Source organism: Hoplias malabaricus, chromosome 10 (assembly GCF_029633855.1).
Source record: "Hoplias malabaricus isolate fHopMal1 chromosome 10, fHopMal1.hap1, whole genome shotgun sequence".
NCBI classification, from domain to species: Eukaryota; Metazoa; Chordata; class Actinopteri; order Characiformes; family Erythrinidae; genus Hoplias; species Hoplias malabaricus.
The window spans coordinates 16,134,423-16,148,558 of NC_089809.1; positions in this window are offsets into that span (position 1 = coordinate 16,134,423).

Consider the following 14,136-nt stretch of genomic DNA (forward strand, 5'->3'; position numbering starts at 1 on the left):
AAAGACACCACACAGCCGACTGCTCACATTTTCAAACACATACACAATATTTGAGTGTCTGCCCTCTATTTTGTGATTCCTCAAAGCAAAAGCTATTGATAGGCCTATACACATACTTAAGTGCTTAAAGTCAGGGTCAGTCAAAATCAAATTATTCAATTTTCCCATTATCCCAAATGTACACCATCAGCCAAGACCTGTTTGGTGTCTGGAGTTTGCTCCTTTAAATTTGTACTGGAGCTATAACAAATACTGGGAAATCAAGCGTACCGATTATGAAAACTGCAGTCATGAACAGTTTTTCATACTGCAAGCGACTCCCAATTCATATTCAAAGGAAGTGTGGTCTAGTGCAAGCTTGACCCAGAGACTTCATTGTATAAATCCCCATATAATGAATTATTGCTGCAAATATTGATTTGCTTAATTTGCCTAAGTCCAGTTTTATTGCTTTGTTCTTCATGAAATTTAAAGGCCAGCCAGTATTTTCAAAAGATATTTAAAAATAAATAAATAAATAAATAAAATAAAATTTAAAATGAGATATGTCCACACATACCTTTTTAGGAATGCCATTCTGGAGTGCTATTTTTATTTTTAAAGATAAAAATATATAGTGTTTATTACTAATTAAAGTCATTGACTCTTGTTTTTTTGGTTATGTGGTTTCTGAATTTATCATAATTTGATTATTTATTAAAATGGTCAGAGGATTATGTCATACTGCTAAAATCTCTAGTAGCAATAGTAGCATCCAGCCTTTAGTGTGAACATAAATATAAATGTGTTTATTTGTCATTTTACAGCATGCAACAAAATCTGTCTTCGGCATTTAACACACCCGTGATAAATTTTTTTTAACACAGCTGTCAACATACACAACAGTGATAATAAGATTTACCTTCACTTAAATTTCTTGACTTTATTGTTCTCAAGTTTCTAAAAGGATTTACTGAATGGACATTATCCTTATTGTCATTCTGCTGATTTTCTAACAATAGTCACAAGTTTAATCACCAATCTCTCCACTTCTGTCCAACCCTAGACATTCCTTTTCTTCTTTGTGCATTTTCTCGACTGCAAACCCACTGCAAATCAAAACTCATCATTTAAACTGCTCTTGTTGTTTTATTGTGTCAGTTGCATAGGGATATGTTTCCTGTGTGATTCTTCAGTGTTCTTTTGCATGATTCCTCTGGTTCCTCTGAGGGTACTTTTCCGCCCACAAGGAACCAGAGTGGTCCCATTCATGAACCTAATGTGGAACCATGCGTCGTGTTTCCAGGGACATGAATTGGTTTGTAAACCAGAAAAGTTTTTTCTCAGCTGGAACCAAAGAAGGGTTGGTACCTCAGTGTGAACTGTGATGTTGTCCATGGGTGTATCATGCTAAAGAAGCTCCAGAAAGGGCTCAGAGCCTCAAATAAAATGTTATTATGCAGTGGAGCTGGACAGGTCATTTACAGTGTGCTATATAAATGATTAACAGGAGAAACATTTAAAAGTTTTTGAGGCTGTGTAGAGAATGACACCAGGTGCATTGGCTGTTTTTTCTGCTGATCAGAAGCTCAGCAGGACGCTCAAAACTTGGCAAAATTCATACACACATGTATCATATCTCACTCTATCCCACTATATACAAAAATAAACAATGATGCTGTCATGGCTCTCTCCATTTATCTTAGACTCTGAACACTGGATGACGTATCATTTATTCCCTTTTAATTTTGGAAATGCAGTTCACTGGAGAGCACTTGAAAGAGGCTCCAAGAATTCAGTTCTTTTGGTGGAAAATTGCTATGAGTGATTAATTTGAGTCTTGGTTCCTCTCCGTGGTTTGTACTTATATTTTAACAGAGGGTTCCCTGCCATTGTTACCTCAGTGACACTAACTTGGGGCTAAGACCAGGAATTCTGTAAAGCAGCTTTGTGACAACTGCAGTTTTAAAATGTGCTCTATGAATAAAACTGAATGTAAATGAACTGGCATATAGCTATTAATCATATAGTTATTAATCATATAGTTATTAATAAAATTGACAGATTAAAACATGTATGTAATGGTTTAAGGCAGCACGGTGGTGCAGCAGTTAGTGTTGCAGTCACACATGTCCAGGGACCTGGAGGTTGTGGGTTCAAGTCCCGCTCCAGGTGACAGTCTGTGAGGAGTTTGGTGTGTTCTCCCCGTGTCCGCGTGGGTTTCCTCCGGGTGCTCCGGTTTCCTCCCATGGTCCAAGAACACACGTTGGTATGTGGATTGGTGACTCAAAAGTGTCCATAGGTGTGAATGTGTGAGTAAATGTTTGAGTGTGTGTCACCCAGCGAAGCATTGTGCAAAGTGATTCTGGGTAGGCTCCAGACCCACCACAACCTTGAAGATAAGCAGTTTCAAATAATGGACGAATGTCATGGTTTAAGCCTGTTTTTACTATGAGCTTGCATATATACTTTCATTGTTAGCTTCATTAAAATTTTGCTTTCAATATAGAAGTGAGTTTAAATTTCAGATACCAAACATGTCGTATCTGACCGTTCTCACTTCATAGAAGAGTGAAAAATGGGTAAAAATGTCTTTGTCTTTGCCCTGTCCTTCTCTAAATTTCAGTGGTCTCATTTTTGCCCGTAGTCTTTGTGCTGCAACATCAAGCAACTCCAGAGACTGTGTTTTAATGAAATCCACGTGTGTCTGGAGCTCTTTGGTTTTGGTCATTATGCAGTCCTTGGCTCGGCACACCTCAGAGCCTCCCAGTGAGAGAGAAGAGCAAAAGCAAATCCACAAAAGCACACAGGCTTCGTCTGGGATCCGTGCAGACGCAAGTGCAGCTTTCCACTTCCTGAGCACATTTTAATGTGCTTTTAATGGCTGAGAGAGACGCTGCTAGGTCATTTAGGGTGAGCACACAGAGGCCGCTGGGTTCAATCATACAGACTATATGGCTGAGATAGTGGTCTAGGACTAATGCATTGGTTTACAGTCCTGCGGTAACTTGCATAAAACACGTTTTGAATATTTCAACCCTAGATCCTCCATTTACCTTAAGTAAGCATGAAGTAAACGTAAGTGGAGTTTTGCAAGTTCCGACCCTACGTTTATGTTTCTGCCTTTAGATTTCAAACAGTTACAAAATGTAAATGTAGGATTTCAGCTTTGAATGAATCCCTTTATTCATAAGAAGATTTATTCTTAAGATATTTATACTAGGGTCCAGTGCATACTGTTTCCCCTGTTTTATCACAAGTAATTAATTAATTTAAGATAATATATGCTGAAATATATCTCGCCTTGTTCTACCGATGGAGAACCAGTAGATTCCTTTTTGCACACCTGATTTTGAACCATCTAACATGTTTCCACCAACATAATCAGGTTTCCAAGCCTGACATGTTTGTTCCAAGCTAGAACCAAAGAATAGTAGGTTCATCAGCACAAAAAGTGATAATGTCTTTGGTGTAAAGGTAAAGATGCTCAATGAAGGACACAGAGCACAGAGCCCTCACCTGTGCCTATATCTTATGTATTATTGGTTTAAAAGGAATGTCTGGGAATGTGAGGAAATGCTGTTCTCTCTTGAGTAGAATGTTTGAGTATGTTTGGGTAGAAAAAAATGACTTTTGTTTGTATGTGGCTAAAGTTTAAATTGTCTGTATGTTTTTATCCACTGTTTCAAGTACCACAGAAACTCATTTGTAACTTGTTTAATTTTGTAGCAATTGGACGATTCTTACATTCATGAAGTCAGCTGTCTCCTGAATTTGGAGCAATATCCTCATCTCTTTTGTTGTCTAAAAAAACTCCAGATGCCTTTTATCTGCTTTGAGCAGAATGAGGAAAAAGCCTAGGATACTGGACTGAGACCGTTTTTAAATTTTATTTATTATATTTTTTATTTTAGCCATGTTGCTTACACAAGAGCTTTATAAACACATTAGACCAGTTTTTAGCACACAAAAAGAGTGGAGAGCCAGCAAATGGTGAGGGTGAGTGTTTTTTTTTTAACTAAAAGTAAATATCAATTTATATAATATTATGTTCAATTACAAAGTTATTCTATGACTATCCATTTATATTTTGTTTACTCTATCAGCAGCTTAAAGGCTTCATTCATTTGAATTAATGGCATAATTGAGGGCATGTCTTCACTGTTTCATAATCTTTATAAGCTTTCTAAGTTTTTTTGTTAGCTTTTCTAGTCATACAGGTGTTTTTGAAGCTTGCTTTGTAGTATCAGGTGTGTTAAAAAAAGGGAATGCAAACTATGGGCCCAATGTTTGGAATGCTTCCCATATCTTGTCTTCTCTTCTGCAGTATTCTGTAAACAGGGATTAGATAACAGAGTGTGTAAGATTCCCACACTGGCCAGGGGGAAACCCCTATCACGGCACATTCCAAACCTGTGCTGTGATTCACAGCTTTGGATAGTTCAGGGGACGGGGGCACGCACTAATTTTCCTGCATCGTGCAGGGCTATACTGCTAAAAATGAGGGTGTTACAAAAGGTTCTTTGATTGATGGCTTAGAAGAACTGTTTTTGGTTTCATAAAGAAACAACTTTACTAATATGTTTAAATTGGTTATGTTATATTTAAAAAAAAACATAAGATTTATTGATTAAACATTTTTCCTTTCAAAAAAAACATGGTTCTCGATGGAACAAATGTGGTTATTCTACAGCATCAATCCAAGAACACTTCGTAGCACCTTTATTTTAAAAGTGTAGTGCAGAATATTTCGATGATGGATCATGCTCAATGTTCATGCTCATGCTCAATGTTTTTATGACAGAATACATATCATCTTGTGGTACCAAAGTCTCATATTGAATTTGCCAACTACTCCAACAGTAGTTACAAATATCAGAGCAACTTATATATTACATTGGACAAAGTTGTTCTGATTTGGGTATTTTCAGGAGGTTTCTATCTTAGGATACCAGTTTATTGCACAGCATTCATAGTTGTACACACATTTGCAGCTTAGCAGTACTAAATCCATGATGACAGTTTTGTGATGTCAAAACAAAGAAAAACGGAAATGTGGACACATTTAAGAGTTATGTACTCTAAATGATTGCATTTTTAGTAATGTTATTTGTAATTAGTGGCAGATTACATGCATTTACATGTTTTATGTACTCTACCCCACACTGGCTGTGATGATAGTGCGTGTGTATTTCCACCCCCGTGCTCCTGAGGGTCTACTCTGCTGTTTACACACTCTTTCCTAGGGTCGCCCCGGTTTCCCCATCATACTGATGGGAACACATCACTCTCTTCTGTTTTCATTGGCTAAAGCATGTATGGGAAAGGACCACTCGTCCTCCGAGGTTTCCCCCCGCACTCACCAACCACACCAGAGTGTCAACTCCAGCATGAGTAACCCTTCGTGCTCCGGATATGAGAACACAAATGTTTCCTTCAGCTAGAATATTACTGTAGGTTCCAACCGTGGGAATGGAGTTTATCCAAAATAATAAAACCTGTCAGATTGGCATGTGTGTGGAATTCAGCTCTAGGTAATGTAGATTTTGGCTCAAGGCAACTAACCCATTGATGTTGTTGTTGTTGCCTTTAGTAATGAAAGTTGAATTAAAATTATTTTCACTTACTGCTTGTTGAAAAAACAGGAGAAATGCTTGGCTTTCAGTTGATACTCTTGGAATTTGTTGCAATTTAAAACAGCAGTGAATTGAGAGGTATAAATTACTCCAGTGTTGTGCTGTGGGTCAATGGAACTGTGTTTTTTGGAGTGAAGGAATACTAGTCAGTACCTTTAGGACAAGTCACTTTTTTATCTAAAACTAACTCTTTGTGTGCACTCTTTGAAGACATAGAAATCCAGCTGTGCACACAAAGTTTATATATTCTCTGTAGAAAGCAAGAAATGATATTGGACTCTCTGGAGCAACTGCACTTGAGCCTCAGGTCATAATGTGCATTTCCAAGTGTCAGCAATAGTGTAAAGCTCCCAGGCACTGTGTTGTGAAACAGATCTCTGGAGTAATGAGACATCATCAAATACTTTTGGGATGATTTTGAGTGGTGTTTTTGATCCCAATATTCACTACTCTTCTCAGAGCTGAATTGCAGACGGTTTTAAAAGCAAAACACTTTTTATAAAATTCTAAGGAGGTTTCCTCATCATTGGCTAGCTCTCCAGTCTGTTTGCCTGCTCGAAACTGATCTAATTTGTTTATGAAGTGGTTTCGGTAAATGGATAAAATACAAAGGCTCTTGGTCTCTGTGCTCATGGCAGAAAAACAGAATTTTCCAAATATTGAAAAGCATGAACCAAGATGAGGATATTGCTCTATTCCTGCTCAATAGGTGGGTAATATTAACTTTTTTTTGCTGTAGACTGAACAGACTATAAATTCCAGATAGCATTAACTGCATGAAATTAAATACAGACCAAAAGTGCTACAAATCTAAACAACTGCAGTTACAAATGAGTTTCTGTCGTAGTTCAAATGGTGAATAAAAACTTATAGACAAGTTAAACATAAACCTTTTACAAACAACAGTCATTTTTTTCCCCTCAAACATACCATTCCACCTTAAAAGACACAGAGCTTCTGAACATAAACAAACCAGACAACAGCATTTTCACACAATTTTGTTTGTTGTAAAAATTTTTGTTGTAAAAGTTTGTTGTAAACAGGGGCAGCTGATCCACAGAGAACAATAGGTCACTGCTCCCTTGTGGAACTTGATATTTTTAATACTTTATAAAATACAGATTTCTCTATAATCATTAACTACTTTATTGAGTATGCTACGAGTATAAATAATATGTAATATATCAGATATATCGAGCAAAAAGAGATTCCTTTTTACATATGGTCCTACTAGGCCATATTTTCATTGGTTACTCTGCTGCAGAAGGCGAAATTTCACTTAACCCTCTGGCCTGGGTGAATGACATGAACACAGGCAAAAAAAAAACTGTTGCTGAGAGACAATATGCATGTAGCAAAATAAATTTAGCCAGTCAACATCCTCGAAACTGACTCACCTGAGGCTCTTTGTCGTTCACACCAAACAAAGACAGTCAATAATGGAGTAAATACCTGATGGTTATTGGTGATCACTCAGGGCACAGGATTCCAGCAGCCCCCAGATTCAATAAGGTCTCTCTTTGAGAGGAAAACCTTCGTGAAGGAACTACAGGTCAAAGAACTTGTTCTAAATTCACATACAAACACCCACACATGCATGCAATTTAAAATAAATAAATAAATAAATTTTGATGCAGTATGATCCAACAATATATCACACCCTAGAGATTCCTAATATTGTCTTAATATTACTATGTCTGTAATGTAATGACTAATGATATAATACCAAGTATTTTATATCTTAGCACATTGGGGCTACAATTTATGATTAGTTTCATAACTATTAGTCTGCTGATAGTTTTTTTATGTCCATTAAAAATGACTTAGCTCTGGTGTCCTGCAGCATGTGTTAAATTGCATTGGGATGGTTATTGAAACAGACAACGTGGCACACACTGCCCCACCTAGAATACATTTCAATAGCCGCCACTGGTTGTAAAGTCTTCTCTGTAAGTTGTGACTACAGCAAACATGCAGCAACAGCTCTCAAACTATATATATGCTTGATTTATTGAAAATAATTATCTTAAATTATATGTAAATCACATGACAATGTAATTACTATGTAACAGACTGTGTAATTTATCATTTACTTAGGTAACTACATACAAATTGCAAATTAACTGTAAAAACTCTCAGCTTCAAAGGATTAAAGGACCTTACCAGTGTTCATTAATGGAGAGAAGAATGTGTGAGAACCACTCCATAGTTCAAATCTTTCAGAAGAAAGCGGCAGAATGGTCTTTAATGGAACCAGCACAACACCAAAGGCTTTTCAATGTTGTAGATGTCTGAACACTGAAATTAGCCATAATACAAGATCAAAATTAAGAAGATCAAAGATCTTCTCTGAGATCACTCTGAATGAGAAATTACTCTGAGGAGTTCATTAATATTTTTCTTCTTTTCTTTTTTTTCTTCCAACCAAGAGCCTGAGTTCATTTGTATTTTCTATAAGGATGAAGCATATTCTACAAATTGCTGTGAAATATCATTTTCTCTCCTGCTGTAATGAAAAAAGAAGTCAGATGTGGTTAAGTATGGTCAAAGACTTATAATGATTCTCAACCAAGTGTTGCTTTTCTGTTCCAGGAAATGTCGAAAGTAAGAGGGTTTCTATCTCTTTCAGTGATAAAATATATTATCACTTAGAAATGTTTTATACATTTTCAATGCTGTAGGGAAGTTTATGCCGATATATGTATATCTAGCTTCATTTATTTATTCATATTTTGAATTATTTATATACTGAGCCAACTTATATTTTTTAGAATGCTTTTTTCCCCTCCTTAATTGGAGACCAGTGGTATATATAGCTATGTCAATGCTGGGGTAAATGGGGTGTTATAGATTTGAATGGTTTATTAAAATGTTGCTTGGTTGCATCAGTTAAAAAGCACTTGAAAAATAGATATGGATGGTGTGGCTCTACTAAGAATTCACAGTGTGTGCAGCTACATGGAAATCTGTGAAACTGAATGCCAGTTTTCTGTTAAGTGCTTTCAACACTCTAAGCTGTAATCTTTTCCAGTGAACTGCCCAGGATACTCCCATCCATGGAATATGAGTGGATAAATCATGTTCACCAAATTCAGAAATAAGCAGCTGTTTCTCTGACCACAGAAGCGGGCATAAAACACATCAAATATTTTCATATGCTGAATTTCTTCTAAGAGCCTAATTGTTGCAGCTCAAGGACATTCTGATGTCACAAATATAGAGCAGTGTTATCCATGAATGCAGGGTAAATTTTTTTTGCTATCTGTCTGAAGAAGGAATTCCTCATTCCAACATATTTGTCAAGATTCAAATTTGAGGTGCAAATCCCATTTGCAGAAAGGTTGGGATGCTCTGCAAAGTGTAAAAAATAATGCTATTAAATATATACAAATAATTTAATCCCTATATTTGGTTGAAAGCAGTACACAGGAAAAAAAAGCTTTATTTATTTATTTATTTGAAATATATTGATATATTGAATTTGCTGCCAACAAATCTTTTCAAAAAAGTTAGAATAGGAGCATGTTTACCACTGTTTGTTATCACCTCTACATTTAAGATCATTCTGTAAACATTTGAGAACTGAGGAGACTATATTGTCTAAGTGAAATGTTTTCCCATTCTTGCTTGATATAGAATTTCACCTGCTCAACATTTTGGGCCTTTGTTAAAGTATTTTTTATTTCCATAATGCACCAAATGTTTTGATGCATTTAAATGGGTCTGATCTAGATTAGCACCTCTCTTTTACTGTGAGACAATTCTGTCATCCATTCAGAATGTGGGTTGTCTTTTTAAATTAAACAAGACCTTCCCTGAAAAAGACAAGATCTGGATGGCAGCATGTTGCTCCCAAATTTGTATATATCATTCAGCATTAACAGTGACTTCACAGATGTGTAAGTCACCCATGCGATGTGCAGTAATGCAACCCCATACTATTACAGACGTTGGTTTTGAACTGTGTGTTTTTAGCAGGTCAAATGGTGCCTCTCCTTTTTTTATGCTGAAGGACATAGCATCCATGATATCAAAAAAATAATTTGAAATTTTAATCAGATCACAGGACAGGGTTCCACTTCACCTAAGTACATCTTAAATGACAACAGGCTTAGAGAAGGCAACAACATTTTTGGATCTTGGTTTCATCATTGCATAATTGAGTTTAACTTGCATTTGTGGATGCAGCAAGGAACATTGTTCACAGACAGGGGTTTTGGAAAGTCCATGAAGTGATTTCCACTGCAAAATTGAATCTGTTTTTAATTCAAACCGTGGACGTGCAGATCACAGTCAGCCAATAAAATTTCGGGCCTTGTCACTTCCATATAGAGATTTCTCTAGATTCTCAGAAACTTTTAATGGTATTATATACTATAGATCAAGAAATCACCTGTTATTTTGCAATTTTATATTGAGAATTTATATTCTTGAATCTCTGCATTATTTACTCGCACAGTTTTCACAGAAAAGTGAACGCCTCCCCGTCTTTTTTTTCTGAAAGACTCAGCCTCTCTCTTTAAACACAATCATGACATTGCCCTATTGCCAATTAACCTAATTTATTTCTGTGGAGCATTTCACAACTATACCAGTCCTTTGTTGCCCCTCCCTATGTTTCTAAAGGTGTTGCTGACGTCAAATTCAAATTGTGCATTTATTTTTCAAACAGGTTTCAACATTTGAAATATTGTTTTCAGTTAAATATAGAGTTTAAGTGATTTGCACATCATTGCTTTCTGTTTTTATTACATTTGGACGGCATCCCATCTTCTTTGGAAATGGGGTTTGTAGTGTTATATGTCATCATGACCACAACAGATGTTGCGGTTGGGTTTAACCATGCTGTCAGGGCTAAACCTTGTATCTCAGTGTAATTTTTCAATTAAGATTTGTGAAATGAATTTTAAATCTATTTAAATGGTCTATATAATCATTTTGTATTAATAAGTAATTCAGACTCAAGGTTTTTTTTTTCTCTAAAGAAAAGGGAGACAGAAGACATCAACTTCGAGGTTGATGCAAAAATAAACAAGAATAGTATAAAAATATATATGAAATTCTAAAGTAAATAGATGTATGGAAACATAAAACTGTGGAATATACAGCATGATCTTATACAGTCTGTGAAGAATTTGGTGTGTTCTCCCAGTGTCTGTGTGGGTTTCCTCTGGGTGCTCCAGTTTCCTCCCACGGTCCAAAAACACATGTTGGTAGGAAACTTGGTGACTCAAATTTGTCCGTAGGTGTGAGTGTGTGTTGCCCTGTGAAGGATTGACATCCCCTCCAGGGTGTGTTCCTGCCTTACATCCAGTGACCAAGTATAGTGTTTGTTAAAGCTGCATTTGACCCCTCTCATCACAAGCAAAATGCTCAACAGTGCTGTTGTCTCTCAATATTAATAATAATAGTAAAATTAATAGTACTACTAATTATAATGAGGTGGCACAGAGGCACAATAGATGTGTGATGAATATGTGGTGCCTTGCGTTGGACTGGCACGCCATCCAGGCTGTGTTCCTGCCTGCGCCCAGTGGCTCCAGATGCATCGCAAAACACTGAACTGGATAAGCGGTTACAGACATTGAATAATAATAATAATAATATTAATAATAATAATATATTTTTATATTATGACAGATCTTAGTAATTAGTATTCTCATCCAAGTGTGTTGAGCTGTCCAGTGGCATTGTGTTCTTTGTAAATTGAGCTGTAGTTGGTTTTACATGTATTATGCTCAGCTCATAAGTGGTCATGTTACCAGACTAGCAACAACAAATTAGTCCAGCTTAGAAGTGCTGCATTTTAAACTCAGCATGTGTGTAGTGAGTTTAGTAATGTGCTATAGTCTCCTTCCTCCTCAGGTTGGCCCAGAATTTTGTCAAAGCTTGTCCAAATTTACAACGGCTGCTTTAAAAAAACACATTTGTGGGAGAAGCATGGTTGGGTCGATACAATTCAATTAGTTCCAAAGAACAGGCCCACATGTAGCCCTTGCAGTTTAAAGGGGTTAAACTGGACCATCCTCCAGGCATTCGGTTCAGCATTCCACTGTGTGTGGGAGAAGAGCTTTGGAAGCCGTAAATGATTAAAGACTTTCTTATTGCAGAGAAGTGTATACAACAAACTCTCAGAGTGAGTCACTGGCAAAGGCCGAGAAAAAAAAAATAAAGCAGAAGTTTTGCAAAAGTAAAAATAAAGGTTCCAGTGCATGCCTCTGTCACACACAACAATGCAGCACATCACAAGTCTGATACCATACCCGAGTGAAAGTGTAAACCACAACAAAACTTCAAATTAAACATGTGTGCTCAATGGGAAACATCTGGAGCTAAGCGATAAACAAGGCAGATAATCGAGGAAGGTGTTTCCAAAGCTTGTTTAGGGATCATTAAAATGATCATGAGTTTAGCCCACAGGAAAACAGTTGTCTAATTAAATGTCTTGTTTAGAGACTAGATATCAGCTTTGAGGACACGTTAGGCATGCTTGAAATTTACGGATATTTTTTTTTTCAACTGAACATACTGCAGTCCCCTCCAGGGTGTATTCCCGCCTTGCGCCCGATGATTCCAGGTAGGCTCTGGACCCCCCGCGACCCTAAATTGGATAAGCGGTTACAGATAATGGATGGATGGATGGATGAACATACTGCAAATTTTTCAAATATGGGAATTCTGAATTGAATAATCACAGGATTAGGAACACCTACCTTGTATCGACACTCCCTGTCTGTTTGATCAGCTCCACTGATCATACCGGAGCACTTTGTAGTTCTACAACTACAGACTGGTCCATCTGTTTCTCTGCGTACTTTCTAACCCCATTTCACTCTGTTCTTCAATGGTCAGGACCCCCACAGGACCACCACCCAAGTAATACCAGCTCTGTGGTGGTAAAATTGGCATCAAAAATGTGTGAGTTTTTATGAGCAATGCCATAGAAAAATTATTTTTGGTTAACTCTCACCTACCTTACTCCAAAGCTTTCCTAATAAATGATGACAAGGGAGCAAAATAGATGGGGTTTGTTGATAAATCCCAATGTAAGGCTTTAATCAGTTATTCAGTTTTCATTTGAAATATGTTATTTTACTGCAAACTGACAAAGAAGGCATGCTCATTTATTAAAAACATATTGAAAAGCTAAGCATTCCCAAACCTCATGGACAGTGGATGTGAGTAAGACATTGTTTTCTGCTCTGAGTGAATCAGATGTAGTTTAACACAACACATCTGCTTCTTAGAGTTTGTCTCCACATGTACACCCCAAACAGAAAGCACAGTGGAACTGGCGTAAATCTTCTCAGCCATACTAAGGAGGTCCTCGTCTTCCAGCCACAGCTAAAGGTGGAGCTTGGAGGAGGCCAGCCACAGCATAGCCTTGGAGTGAATAATAAAATAAATAGCGCTTGAAGAAAGTCAAACAAAACATGACTCATTCATGAATCACAGTGGCTGAGGAGAAAACTCCCAGTCTCTCACTGACGAGCCCCCGGATTAACCAGATCCAGGCCTCAGAGAGAGTCTGATGAGGTCTGCAGTTATGAAGGCGGGACCCGAAAACTAAAAGCAATAGTTCATTGAAAAATCAGACATACAGTTTTCATGTGAGGTTTGTTTATTTAGGTTTGTACTAGAGCTATGACAATAATGTAGATGACAATAGAGGCTTATTGCCTGGAGTTCATTTTGTGTCAAATATTTTAAACAAAATAAGAAAATATGCAATCAACATTCTTAAAATTGAGAAGAAAGCATGTGTTGTGAATGCCAAACAGAATAAAAAATATCTGCTTGGCTAGAAGTTTAAAAAGCTCATATTAGAGGAGAGTGCTACATATTCATATGGTATGAATACACTTCTTTTAAGCCCCACCCACCTGTGAAAACTGTGCCAAAACTCAGAAGCAAAATAACGAACTAAAACAAAAATCCAGAAAAAATAAATATATAAATAAATAAATAAATAAATAAATAAATAAAGCAAAAGCTGGCAAAATGCAAATGAAAATATGTATAAAATAACTGCAGAGTAATAAGTATACCATGTTCTTTTTCATATATCCTTTTCAATATTTTTCATATTTTTTTTTTCTCTTATCCATTCACAGCATGACCTTCCTCCTCTTGTTTCTAAGACATTTTACACATTTATTTTTTTAAAACCTTCGACAAAAAAAATTAACTCCGTACTATTGCCCCACATGTTAATCATGCAAACTGATTTGCCTAAATCCTCACTAATTGCAGAACATATTGTGTGGTTAAACGGTTACTGATGCTCTTTGCTTGGGAAAAAAACATCCCACACCAAACTAAAGTCTCAGCCATTTTTAAACTTACAATTTTCCTGTATTTTGTCATTTTGTGTCTTACACTGTCACTGAATTGTGTAAATAAGTCGCCATTGTTCTTAGCAATTCGAGCCTTGCATAATACCACTGTTCTCCACATCACAGACGAGGGTGTGATTCACAGCTTAGGCAGGAATATCATTCTGTGCCAGTATGGCCTCGTC